Source organism: Entelurus aequoreus, linkage group LG11 (assembly GCF_033978785.1).
Source record: "Entelurus aequoreus isolate RoL-2023_Sb linkage group LG11, RoL_Eaeq_v1.1, whole genome shotgun sequence".
Classification (NCBI taxonomy): Eukaryota; Metazoa; Chordata; class Actinopteri; order Syngnathiformes; family Syngnathidae; genus Entelurus; species Entelurus aequoreus.
Window position 1 is genome coordinate 26823144 of NC_084741.1, and position 14850 is coordinate 26837993.

A 14850-nucleotide genomic window follows, 5' to 3' on the forward strand; every position below is an offset into this window, starting at 1 on the left:
TACACTACACTAAGGTTATCCTTATCCACACACACACAATAGTCGTTTAAGACCCTCTCCCCCCCTCCATCAGCCGTCGCAACGCGACCTAATACACGTGCGCGGAAAATGCGCACGTCATAGTCACCTCCAGTGTTGCTTTGTGTGCAAGTTCTTAAATTTAACTTGTCTGAACAATATCCAGAGTTATGGTATTTCAATTAACTTGTAGAAAATGGATTGATGGATGGATAAATCCAGTGTCCCTGCGATGAGGTGGAGACTTGTCCAGGGTGTACCCCGCCTTCCGCCCGAATACAGCTGAGATAGGCTGCAGCACCCCCCGCGACCCCAAAAGGGACAAATGGTATAAAATGGATGGATGGATGGAATCCAGTGAGCTGTGGGGCCCTATTGTACTGAATCACACCTGAGCCATCATAAATTAATCAAATCTTTAATAAACACGTGAAAGTACACAATGTGACAAAAAACATTTTAGAACAATCAATCTAGGGATCTAGATATCTGGTCAGGACACTCCTCACTCTTTTGCCTTCACCTTCATTGTCCATTCGTTTTTGGTAACTTTATATACGTTGAGACATTGAGACCGCGACATCCGTGGCGGACAATAACTGATACAGACTGCTTTTCCAGTCCAAAAGCATTCGCAGTTTTCCGTAGTCTTCCCTCCACGGACAGGTAATACAAAGCACACGCTACCTTTTTTATCACATCCACGGGAGCTCACATTCTCGTTGACTCTCCTTCGACAAATGGACAAAGTTTTTCGGTAAGTACAATCACAGCTGACCTGGACATTCGAAAGTTCTCTTGCCGTCTGAGGAGGGTTGTATCCGAAATAGCTGCAATCGCTTTCTCTTAAGGTATTCATGTGTGATTTCCACAAGCGTCTGTAGAGACGGAAGGAGAAACACGGTATGTCTGGATGACTCGCCTTCATATTTACAGTGGTTAGCTCCGATTTACGAAACCGCTTTATTATGAAGCTGGCTGTGGCGCATTCTTTCTGACGTCACTTCCTGTGTGGGACGCGTTCTTTCTGGCATCACTTCCTCTCCGAACTCAGTTTGGAAACGATCACTGAAGTCATACATAGCTAAGAGCCAGAGATTGAAGAAATACACGGCGCACTTACCCGTGTAAAACATTATCCAAGGAGGGGGACTTTAAATGATAGTTTAGTGTGGCTGAAACGGGGCTTAGGCCAAATATTTATTCGTATAGTTATTCGTTTAAGGGGTTATCCGGCTTAGTGTAGACATAGCCCATATCCGCTTGCACAACCTTCAAAATAACAGTCATATAGTACATAACAAAACAGAAATACATTTACTAAACCGTTTAAAGTTGTCCTTTACACTGTTAATCATTTTCAAACAATCACTTGATTTAGAATTTGGAAAAAAGCCATCAAAAAATATAAAGCACACAAAAATAGTCATACACATCAGCGTACTGTCTCTGTGACTGCACCAGAAAGTCACCCTATAGATGCAGTTGTCCAGTGCTTTGGAAAATCAACGAGCAGACAACAGGCACTGTTTGGGAAAAATTGTGTGAGTGTGTGTGTTCTGGCAATGCTTGGGCAAAGTTAATGGGGACATCGCTCTGTTTACACAGTCACCTTTAGGGAACATATACACCACCGTTCAAAAGTTTGGGGTCACATTGAAATGTCCTTATTTTTGAAGGAAAACCACTGTACTTTTCAATGAAGATAACTTTAAACTAGTCTTAACTTTAAAGAAATACACTGTATACATTACTAATGTGGTAAATGACTATTCTAGCTGCAAATGTCTGGTTTTTGGTGCAATATCTACATAAGTGTACAGAGGCCCATTTCCAGCAACTATCACTCCAGTGTTCTAATGGTACAATGTGTTTGCTCATGGGCTCAGAAGGCTAATTGATGATTACAAAACCCTTGTGCAATCATGTTCACACATCTGAAAACAGTTTAGCTCGTTACAGAAGCTACAAAACTGACTTTCCTTTGAGCAGATTGAGTTTCTGGAACATCACATTTGTGGGGTCAATTAAACGCTCAAAATGGCCAGAAAAAGAGAACTTTCATCTGAAACTCGTCTATTCTTGTTCTTAGAAATGAAGGCTAGTCCACAAAATTGTTTGGGTGACCCCAAACTTTTGAACGGTAGTGTATGTGTGTGTGTGTGTGTGTGTGTGTGTGTGTGTGTATATATATATATATATATATATATATATATATATATATATATATATATATATATATATATATATATATATATATATATATATATATATATATATATATATATATATATATATATATATATATATATCTCAGTGACGTGCAGTCAGGTGAGGCAGGGCCTCACGTGCCATCACCCGTTAACTGCTGCCAATCAAATGGTGAATAAGGTACTCTTTAGGGTTCATATGTTTGTAAATCTGACTGTGATGAAGTCAGTGCCTCACCAGCCATGAACCTCAAAGAAATACTTGAATTTCAGTGAATTCTAGCTATAAATATACTCCTCCCCCCTTATCCCGCACCCCGGCCCCACCCCGACCCCGCCCACCTCAAACCCCCCCACCCCCAATCTCCCGAATTCGGAGGTCTCAAGGTTGGCAAGTATGGCGTAGCAATGGATGCTACACAATCAGGTAAGGCAGAATTGTGATGCCTCCTCATAGACTAAATGTTTAAAAAGGTGTGGTTAAGAGACCTTTAAGGAAGTGAAGTGCTGGCAACCTTTCCTTCCAGGATAGTGTTCAAATGTACATTTGAACACTTAACTTTAACCCTTTGTTCATATACAAACACGTGTTTGTATATGAACAAAGGGTTAAAGTTAAAGTAAATCAGAATAAGTCACCCACAAATATTTTCTAAATACTTTATAAACAGCTTATTGTATATCTTGGTGAAAGAGTTGTATGTTATATGTGCAAAGTTGAAAGTTATGGTGTAATTTGTTTACAGTTTTCATCTTAAAGGGGGAGATGTAATGTAACGTACTGAATGCAAGCATAATGACCGTCTATTAGGTCCCTGCAGTGTTTCCATAGCATGCACAAGTGTTGTGTAGTGTCACAAGTGTGAGAGAACCACAATAAAAGATGGCGACAAGGTAAGCTCACGCAAGCCGTGTTACAGCGGACGTTATTTTACAATTTGTTTTTAAGAAACAAATTGTCACATTCTCATTTTGCGATGATACCCAAAATGCTGTACATTTTAAAAGAAAAAGTGATGCCTCTCCAAAAACACGTTTTAAATTGCCTGAAGCAGGGGTGTAGGAGCTGTGGGGGACAGGTATCTCCAAACCCCCCATTATTGGAGAAAGATGCGCATTAGTCTGACTCACACCCAAAAAAAACATACCGCGCAGGTATACGTGCTTTTATTTTGAAAGCGCAACTTGGCATCATGTGACTTCCTTCAACAGCTCTGAATGTGGGGACGGGACACCGGCAGAAGGTCTGTTCAGAACGTTGCTTGATAATAACTTCTTGCTGTTTTTTTCTATTCATATTTAGAAACCATATATTTTGAGTTAAGTCATCTTAATTTTGGCACGGTCCCTTGTCCCTTATTTAATTGCTAACTCCGCCAATGTTCCCAAGTAACGTCAACACAGTCCGGTAAAGTTAGAAAGAGATTGGCACGTTCGAAGTTATTGGATCAATAACTGATCATCGAAACGCCTTTACAGCGCAAATAATACATATTTCGAACCACTGGAATGCAGACTAAGAGCTAAAAGTTGCTAAGAGATGATTTTCAACACATCAATTTGTCACCGGAGCAGGAAATAATTGTTTACAATGAGTAACTCGCAGAGGTGGGACCAAGTCATTGCTTTGCAAGTCACAAGTAAGTCTCAAGTCTTTGCCCTCAAGTCTCGAGTCAAGTCCCGAGTCAAGACAGGCAAGTCCCGAGTCAAGTCCAAAGTCAAGACTGGAAAGTCTCAAGTCAAGTCCCAAGTCCTGCATTTTGAGTTTCGAGTCCTTTCAAGTCCTTTTAACCACAGACTAATATTTTTATACAGATTGTGTATGCTTTTAAAACGCTGTATTTATTTATTAAAACAAGTGCATGTGTAATTGCAGGAAAAAAAATAGTGCTGACATCGCAATTCATAATATCACTATTAACCAGTCATTTTAATAGTTTAAACATTTTTAAACATTCAACTCATTCCTTTACAGAATAAACACATTTGCAAAAACAAGTGCAACTGTACTTATTTGTACAAAAGTCTTAACATTGTATTTCCATGGCATATTGCATTGAACTAGTTCCACAGCAGTTTCTATCCTGTTCTTACCTTATCTCATTGATCTCATCTCATACTGTATGTGTGTTGATGTGTGCGTACACATGAAAAACATAACAAATACATGAACATAACAATGAACAGAGTTGTACTTTTTAAATGTCAGTGCCCTATGCAATATGTACACATATTCTTAATATAGTATACATTTAAACTGACCCTTATTTGACTATGTTTGTCTTTTTGTAGGTGGCTAAAATATGCGGTGCTGCTGACCGCCGTCTAACGTTACGTTACTGTGTGTGATACATTGACTAACGTAACGTCATGTATAGGTACCTCATGCAACCCTGCTTAAAAAAAAAATCACTTGACAAAAAGTATGAATAAGGTAGCGAACTGCAGTGGACGCAACAGATTGCCGTGTTTGCAATGACGTTATAACCATAGACATCTTATAAGTAGATGCAGCATTGGTTGGTGTGTGCGAGCAATTTGGCCGCCATCTTGAAGTGGGGATGAGGAGCCGGCGAGCAGCCTAAACTGACAGTTGACAGGTAGAACACAAAGATGCCGGGCTGGTGTTCAGCGTTTTCCTACTTAAATGAGCGGACTGTTGAAAATAGGAATCGGGGGATTACTTTTCACAAGTAAGATTTAACATTAACGTACTATTGGTTGTATTTTGTGAAAAGAATATTACCACAGAGTTGAGAAGGAGCAAAGATCTTCAATATTTGTATGTGAAAATCACAAAGAAATCTTCTGGGGGAGGATGACGCCCCTACAGGGGTTTGGTTTACAAACTTTCAGCCCCACCTGAAACAAAATTCACCAGCCGCCACTGATTATGATGCATTCTCATTTTAGGCAAAATATAAGACAATACTTTCTTAACAGTGTAATTGTAACCAGGAATAAGTCTTCAAGTAACAATATTCAAATACTAACATTGTTGAGTTAGACAGCATTTGGTTTTATTCTGAATCTAGTGAAACAGATTGGTGGTTTTAGCTGATATAAAGACTTTCAGGTGTTTATATATGTTTGTTTAATTATTTGGCAGACGCTTTTATCCAAAGCGACATAGATAAAAAAAATACATATATAACAATCACTGTAAACATTATCATTTAAGGGAAGAATGTAATACAAAATATCAATACAAAGTGTCAAAACAGAATAAAGTCTCTGCTGCTGCAGCAACAGAGATAGTCTGTAGGTCCCTAAAATATATAGATATCTAATGTATTCATACATTGTTTATGTAGCATGTATATATAACCTAATCATATTGTGTCTTCAATTTAAAAATAGCTGACCGTTTTTTTCCCCCTTCTCTGGGATTATATTCCCAGTTTTGATCTCGGACGTCTGGTCACTTATAGCGTATAAGAATATTATATTACTGTTAAGCAAACTATGAATAATAAAACACGCCAAAACATGTGTCCTTTATCATAGCTACGTATGAAAAAAAGGCGTGTGAAAATCAGTGGTATTGAGTGAGGTAAGATGAATTAAATGCGCTGACAGTTCATTGTTCCTGCCAAGATGACGGCCCCGCGTCTCGTCTGCGCCAGTAGGCAGTAGCGCTCGATGCTGCGTACCCTTAGAAGATGTCTATGGTTATAACGTTAGCAGTGAGTTTGCAGCCTCACTGATTTAACTACACAGCAAATAAAAGTCATGTTACTTAGCCAATAAACGTTAGATTACATTCAAAACTTACCCTTCTTTGTGCAACTTCAAATGTCGAACGAAGTTGGAAGTTGTTGCGTCTCCGTCTGTAATATTCGAACTGCGTGATTTGAATACGGCAATTCGTTTTTTGTTGACCAAGTCGTAGTTTTAATACCCATATGAAACCAACTTTGGCATAATTGTTTCTCACTGCCGCGTTGTTTGACAACTCTTGTTCGGTGGTTGTCCTGCAATTTGATTGGATGAAGGCTATGTGATGAAAACAACGTAGATCTAATTTGATTGGCTATTGTACTGAGAGCACACACGCTGACAGGAACAACACGCTGATAGACACAGACGTAGAAAATGAAAGATACGGAGCGCTCCCAAATAACTTTTTAAGCTTTGGGTTTTGGGGAAAGTAGCAAGTCATGTCAAGTCAAAAGGCTCAAGTCCAAGTGAAGTCACAAGTCATTGATGTTAAAGTCTAAGTCGAGTTGCAAGTCTCTTTACATTTTGTCAAGTCGAGTCTAAAGTCATCAAATTCATGACTCGAGTCTGACTCGAGTCCACACCTCTGGTAACTCGCGCAGGAACCGTCTACAAAGTGCAACCTCTTACAACATAAGCGTTTCATAAATTATAACTTTATTATTACGGCCTCATTATACAAACAGATATAAAAGGTATCATTTGAAGGAATACTACATGTACTACATGTACTTATGATTTTTTTTTAAAGGGAAACTGCACCTCTTTTTTTTTTTTTAGACTTTTGCCTATCGTTCACAATCCTTATGAGGGACAAGAAGACAAAGGTTGTTTTTTTCCCCGCTTTTTAACACATAAAAATCGGCTCGTTGTTGTTGGTTAGCAATGCAGCTAATGGGAGCAATCAATTATACCACTAAATCACCTTAAAATGCATTAAAAAAACATCAACGATACGCCATTTACGTTCCGTAACAAGTACCGTATTTTCCGCACCATAAGGCGCCCCGTGTTATTAGCCGCACGTTTAATGAACGGCATATTTCAAAACTTTGTTTACCTGTTAGCCGCCCCGTGCTATTAGCCGCACCTACGCTACGCTAAAGGGAATGTCAACAAAACAGTCAGATAGGTCAGTCAAACTTTAATAATATATTACAAACCAGCGTTCTAACAACTCTGTTCACTCCCAAAATGTAATGTACAAATGTGCAATCACAAAAATAGTAACACTCAAAATAGTGCAGAGCAATAGCAACATCAATAACTCAACGTTGCTCATACGTTAGTGTCACACAACACACAAAATAAACATTTAAAGCTCACTTTCTGAAGTTATTACTCATCTACAAATCCCTCGAATTATTCTTCTTCGGTGTGCTTCACTTGTTTTTTGACACCATCTGTGATGTGGACGCGCATGCAGTCGTAGATCAACAGGAACGGCGCTGCGTGAAAAAAGTCACCCGGTGTCTTCGCGTAAACGTCTATCAACCACTCGCTCATCTTTTCTTCATCCATCCGATCCCTTCGAGTTAGCTTTTATGATGACGCCGGCTGGAAAGTTCTCTTTTGGCAAGGTCTTCCTTTTGAATATCACCGTGGGTGGAAGTTTCTGGCCGTTAGCATGGCAAGCTAGAACCACAGTAGGACGACTTCTCATTCCCTGTGGTGCGAATATTCACCGTACGTGTTCCCGTTGTATCCACAGTGCGGTTCACATGAATATCAAAAGCCAGTGGAACCTTGTACGCGTGTCTCTTAGTAGGAGACATTTTGTTGTCTTTACAGAAAAACAAATGAAATTAAATATCCGCGAGCTTCTTCTTCTCCGGGGGCGGGGGCTCACCTTGGCGGTTGCTTACAGTAGAAGAAGAAGCGCTTCCTCTTCTATGGGGGCGGTTGCTTACCGTAGAAGAAGAAGCGCTTCCTCTTTTACGGGGAAAAAAGATGGCGACTGTTTACCGTAGTTGCGAGACCTAAACTTATGAAAATAAATATGAATATTAATCCATATATAAGGCGCACCGGGTTATTAGCCGCACTGTCTGCTTTTGACAAAAATTGTGGTTTTTAGGTGCGGCTTATGGTGCGGAAAATACGGTATAATAACCAAACTGTTATTGTTATTGTAAGAGCGAACACTGAGGAACTGTTTTTCTAGCGTACTAACTCATCGTCGTGCTACGGTATTAACTGTAAAAGCTAACTACGGTGAGAGATAAACTAGCGTCTTCGTCAGTACAAAACGCGTTTGAGTTTGTAATGCACAACACAATGCGATAAGACACCAATATGTTCCTACTAAAAAACATAAACAAACATATTGCAGTATCTGTTTTGTTTGTACACAGCTAGCCATACAGCGTATGCTGTCTTTATTCCTCGCATGGCGTGTGGCGTGCAACATGATCAATATAAAGTGTGACTCACTCGGTGGACAGTTGTCTGTTTGGTCCAGCTGGCCAGGGATGTTTTTTTCCGGTTAATTATGGGTAAGCACGCCATTTACACTACCGTTCAAAAGTTTGGGGTCACCCAAACAATTTTGTGGACTAGCCTTCATTTCTAAGAACAAGAATAGACTGTCGAGTTTCAGATGAAAGTTCTCTTTTTCTGGCCATTTTGAGCGTTTAATTGACCCCACAAATGTGATGCTCCAGAAACTCAATCTGCTCAAAGGAAGGTCAGTTTTGTAGCTTCTGTAACGAGCTAAACTGTTTTCAGATGTGTGAACATGATTGCACAAGGGTTTTCTAATCATCAATTAGCTTTCTGAGCCAATGAGCAAACACATTGTACCATTAAAACACTGGAGTGATAGTTGCTGGAAATGAGCCTCTATATACCTATGTAGATATTGCACCAAAAACCAGACATTTGCAGCTAGAATAGTCATTTACCACATTAGCAAAGTATAGAGTGTATTTCTTTAAAGTTAAGACTAGTTTAAAGTTATCTTCATTGAAAAGTACAGTGCCTTTCCTTCAAAAATAAGGACATTTCAATGTGACCCCAAACTTTTGAACGGTAGTGTATGTCTAAATAGCTTGGCTTCAAGTTCCAAATTTTGCAGCTTCGATTCACTCTCCCCTCACACTCTCGGCTTCCATCTGGTCCAAAGTCTCACTCTTCCTTCATACAGGCTTTTAAAATCAGTAGTTATTCCTCCTGAAATTCAGATTAAAGTAGATAAGGTTGTGAATCCTCATTTGTCCAAAAATAGTCGTCTTTGTTGTTTCTTACAGAATCTGCCATGATTAGAACACTGGCAAGCGTTTTGTATCTTAACACAATACATTTGACTTAGCTCTCTTTGTTCAGTGCAGTTTCAATTGTTGCTTATTGTAAAAGGTAACACAGGCTACACTATATTCTGCTCTCCCTGAATGTTGCAATTTAGTTTGCCAAATATGTAAACAGTCCTATACATTAGGATTTTAAATAATTACTTTAGGTGTTTTGTTGATATTTTTCACAATTAAGTCACTTTAAAACTAACCACTCTAAAGAAAGTACGCTATATATACACATGAAGTGCACATACATGTAGGAATCACGTTTGATTAATAATATAATTTGTAATAAACTGAAAAAAGCAATACAATTATGCTGGATGAAGGTTGAGCTCTAATGCAGCTAGCTTAATGCTAACGTACAATGGACTAGCCCATAGACAAGCTAACTCGACTTAGCATGGCCAATCGCAGGGCACAGATAGACAATCATTCGCACTAACATTCATATCTATGGACATTTTATAGTCACTGATGAAGCTAACATACATATTTTTGTAATGTGGGAGTAAACTGGAGTGCCCGGAGAAAACCGACGCGCACGGGGACAAAAAAGAACTAGACACTACCTAAGACTTATAGTATTTTCACTAGACACCATCTATGTCATGTCATTTTTGAGAAGACATGTCATATAGTCTTAAATTTGTTGAAAATTGGAATTTTTAAATAATCCTCAAAAATCTGTAAAATAATTTTCCTCAAAATAAGATTTGTAATATATTCAACTAGGGCTGGGCGATATGGCCTTTTTGTAATATCTCAATATTTTTAGGCCATATCGCGATACACGATATATATCTCGATATTTTGCCTTAGCCTTGAATTAACACTTGATACATATAATCACAGCAGTATGATGATTCTATGTGTCTACATTAAAACATTCTTGTTCATACTGCATTAATATATGCTCATTTTAAACTTTCAGGCAGAGAAGGAAATCACAACTAAGTCAATTTACCAAAACTATATTTATTAAACTGTTATCAAGCAGTGGCACAATCATTCATGTCATTTCCAAAACAGAAAGTGCAAGATTGTCAGAGACATTTTAAAACAAGCTATTAGTGCACTTTTGTCACTAAGATGACTTATCAAAACAACACTAAATTAAAGTGCACTTTTTGTACAGAACGCCACTACAATAGTTTAAAAACATGATGTCACACAAGATATTTCAATAAGTGTCAAATAAAAATGAGCTGCATAATAGGAAATCAAATAGTGTTCGTCCTTCGCTATGTGGTAGGTTACTGCAGACTTTTTGATTGATTGAAATTTTTATTAGTAGATTGCACATTTCAGTACATATTCCGTACAATTGACCACTAAATGGTAACACCCGAATAAGTTTTTCAACTTGTTGTCGGGGGTCCACGTAATTACATGTATGCCACGACCAATGTTCCCTCTAATTTTTCACATGTGTGAGCAAACGCAAAAACTACCTGAGCATTCAGTGGAGCCCATGTGAGCAACATCAGACATGCACACTGTGGCTACACCAGCAGCACACCTGTCCCAAACCTGACTAAATAAGTTCAATCTCCATCCATCCATCCATTTTCTACCGCTTGTCCCTTTCGGGGTCGCGAGGGGTGCTGGAGCCTATCTCAGCTGCATTCGGGCGGAAGGCGGGGTACACCCTGGACAAGTCACCACCTCATCGCAGGGCCAACACAGATAGACAGACAACATTCTCTTATTATTATAATCAAATGACAGCAGTCATTTCCATGAGATTATTTTCTAATATCAGTGTTTAGGCCAACTTACAATGACAATAACAAAAAATATTGTTTTTCATGAACTGTGTACTTGTATTGTTTGTCAGGGTGGAGGTCCTGCTTTGGAAATAGTTTGTACCCCTTTCAGACATTGCATTTAGTTCCCATTAAAACATTCACATGTTGCACAATGAGATGTAAGCAGGGGATCAACTTCCTGTTTGTAAAAAATATATTTGTATTAGTATTTATTTAATATACTAACAGCATTTCATGATTAATATTTATAAATTAAGATTCCTAATAAATGACACTAGAATAAGCACACATTTGATTGGTAAGTCATAGTGTAACGACCTGGAATGACACTTTATGTGTGGTGTTGGAGTTGTCCGACTTTTTGTGTGGCTGTAAACGCATCACTGGCTAAGTGCCATATGTGCATGTGTTGGCGCAAGTGAGAAAGAGCGAGCGGCTGCTGTTGATATAACAAAGTTGCCTTTGGTCTGGTTTGTACTGCAGAAAATGACCAGTTTTGCGAGATATAATTTTTTTTACTAATGTTTTGGTGATTTGTTTATGGCCGACAATAAAGAGTTTTGCTCAGTAAAGTGATCGATGGAATTTATGTCCTCAAAGCGTCTCAACAGACGTTACAATATTTGAACAATGATGACGAAAACTGTTTTCTCTGTCGTGTCCGTGTCGTGGCGAAAATTGTTATGCGTTTATTTTTTTATTTGATTTTGTGCGTAACATAGATTTTCCGTGCGCAGAGGATGCTTGAGCAGTGCGCAATTGCACAGGCGTGCACCATAGAGGGAACGTTGTCCACGACATTATCTCCTTTTGTTGACTCTTTTTTTCATACGGTGTTGATCTGGAAATGTTTGCCTCGGCATTTTGATGGTGTGGCACCGAACAGAGATGTTGACATGCGCAGTAAGCACTCTTCATTCCCTAGCGGGTGACTTTTCAAATGATGCTACATATTAGCAGTAATGCTACTTTTTGTAGCAACGCTTCTGCCCCACACTTGACAAATTACGGTTGTCTGTTCGACATATTCCCACTTGATGCCAAACCACCGCCACTGCTGTTTTTCTTGGGAATTAATTCTTCCTTCATTTGTTACCAGATTCGCACCTTCTTTCTCTCGTACTACCACTCGCACCACAGCTAACTTTAGCCATGCTGCTACCGCTCTGCTGCGCGAGGGCGTATACGTATGTGACGTATGACGTGACAGTATGTGACGTGTGTAAGAATGTGCGCTTGCTGTCTGTGAGAAGGAGAGACAAGACAGAGTGGGAAGAGCCTGTAGTGTAATGCCCGCAGCTAAAAGCAACTGCGTGAGAACGTATACTCGAATATCACGATATAGTCATTTTCTGTATCACACAGAGACAAACCCGCGATATATCGCGTATATCGATATATCACCCAGCCCTATATTCAACTAGACATTATAAGTCATGTGATTTTTGAAAAGTATATACTGTACATGTATATATATATTGTATATATTTTAATTTTCCTAAGGGAGCTCTCCTGAAGGAATCAATAAAGTACTATCTATCTATATAGGAGGCATAAGTAGTATATAAAAATGAGCAGGTAAAGTATATAAAAATGAGCAGGTAAATGTAGCAGCAAAGTGCGTCAAATACGGCCAGAAAATTACACAAAATAAAAGCATGTTTTATTGTATGTTTATGAGCTGGATATATATATATATATATATATATATATATATATATATATATATATATATATATATATATATATATATATATATATATATATATATATATATATATATATATATATATATATATATATATATATACTGTATGTATTTATGTATATATATATATATATACTGTATGTATTTATGTGTAGAAATATATATGTGTGTATTAGTGTTGTCCCAATACCAAAATTTTGGTACCGGTACCAAAGTGTATTTCGGTACTTTTCGATGCCACAAAAAATGTCATTATTGATTTTATTTTAAAAGAAAATCTTATGCTACAATAAACATACATTTGGTTCTGCATTTAAATAACAGTTTTGCACCATTGAAATAAAAATAAAAGGCACTAAACATACTGGGCTTTTCTAATTGCACTCAAATAAATAAATATTTGCTCTTAATGTTAGGTCCCTTCTCTCTATTCCCACAAGGCATGTGGTTCTGGCTGTTCAGTCTCTACTGACTCAGGCCTTAAGCCTTCATCAGATATTTCGCCAAAAAAATCTAAACTGTCTAGGTGTTCCTCACTCAATCTAGAACGCTTTGGACTGCAGATATTTCCAGATGTGCTCAAGACACGTTCAGACGCACAGCTTGATGCTGGAATGCACAGATATCGTCTTGCAAACTGAGCCAGGATAGGTAGGTCTGCCTTATGTTGACTCCACCAGGTCAGGGGGTCCTCTGAAGCACTGATGTCTCTTAACTGCATATAGTCTGTCATTTCACAGTTTAGTTTATCTCTGGGTATTGCCAGATAAACTCTTGTCTTGTTGTGTGACTGTCAGCCCCCTTATTTTCTGAGGTGATATCGCAGAGCAAGCTTTTTAGATCACTTCTTTTTTTCTTTGCTGCAGGACCTGTTGTTGGTCTTCTGATCCTTCTTGTTGCTCTTGTCTCTTCTCCCCAAGAAGTTGAACTGTGTGAGCTAGCAGTTCGCTCTTAACTTTTTCTTCCGTATTAACAAACATACTCTTAAATCTTGGGTCAAGGAAAGTGGAAATAATGAATGCCATCTTCAGATCATAGTCATCATATCTCTGTTCAAAGTTTTCTCTGCATCTTTGCTTCATTTCCAGTGCCAGTGGACGGTCACCTTCCCTATCTTCAAGGCAAGCTTCTATTTTCCACAGCAGTGGCAGCACAGACCGCTTTCTGCTGCTCATAAAAGCGGTTCACCGTATCATAGGTGGGCTCGTCATGGACTAGCTTATGTTGAGGCAGCTTTACAGATTTGTGTTTGTTTTTCAGCTGTCGTGACATCTTGAGAAAGCAGAAACGGTCTTGCGTATGCGGGACAGACAGCCTTCCACACGATTAGTCTTTATGGCTTTTTTTTTTATGCAAGTTGTGGCCAAAACAAGGAATCCAGAGGAGGTCTGCAAATGCTTTGTGGTTGTTCTTTGCATTATCTGATGTGATACCAGACATATTGGCCATATCGAGGCCCCAGGAATCTATGAGTAGATCTTCCAGGGCCTCCTTCAGAGTTTCAGCTGTTTGGTCAGACTGCAGTGCAGAGCATCCTATGCACTAGGAATGCATTTCCCAGGATTTTGTGATGAACTGGAGTGTTACAGCCATATATGTGCTTTCTGACCGGCTTGTCCAAAGGTCCGTAGTGCAGGAGAAGAATGGATTTTCTGTCAGCTGTGCACTAATTATAGACCTTGTTTCATCATATATCTTAGGAATTTCATTATACATGAAGAATTGCTTTGAGGGGAGATCATACCGTTGGTCCAGTTGCTGTAAAAGGTTTTGAAATCCAAGTTTTTCAACTATGAATAATGGCACTAGATCCACACTGATGAATTCAGCAACTGCCCTGCTGAGCCTTTTAGCATCTTTGGAATCTGTTGGGTATTTAGCGTGCAGCTCAAAAACAGCTTGTATTGTTGGTTGCTTGTAAGTGGGGACACTGGGTGAAGTCCCTCTCCCTGGACAATCACCAAAAACACCAGACTTCTGTAGGTGTAAAATAAAGTTATAGTGATACCTTTTGTCATACGAGCAGCAGCCCTAATTATTTTGAAGGTACATAACCCCCAAATATTTCGATGTGACTCATTACATATAGCCTGCCATAATCTAGGTTTAGGTTGGAATAAAATATAAAG

The 14850-nt window shown here is 38.8% G+C and overlaps 1 protein-coding gene across 10 annotated transcripts in view; it reads left to right on the forward strand.

Moving 5' to 3' along the window:
• The first annotated feature begins 3423 nt into the window (after nucleotides 1-3423).
• The window catches only part of LOC133659919 (ATP-dependent translocase ABCB1-like), a 99415-nt gene continuing 87988 nt past the window's right edge, over nucleotides 3424-14850 (forward strand). For 9 of the 10 annotated variants that reach the window (XR_009827743.1, XM_062062792.1, XM_062062785.1 and 6 more), the window contains exon 1: nucleotides 3438-3472. The gene's annotated coding sequence lies outside the window, so the exon portion shown is untranslated. Of the gene's footprint in view, nucleotides 3473-14850 lie in introns of all 10 variants that reach the window. The other variant, XM_062062788.1, reaches the window with a different exon arrangement.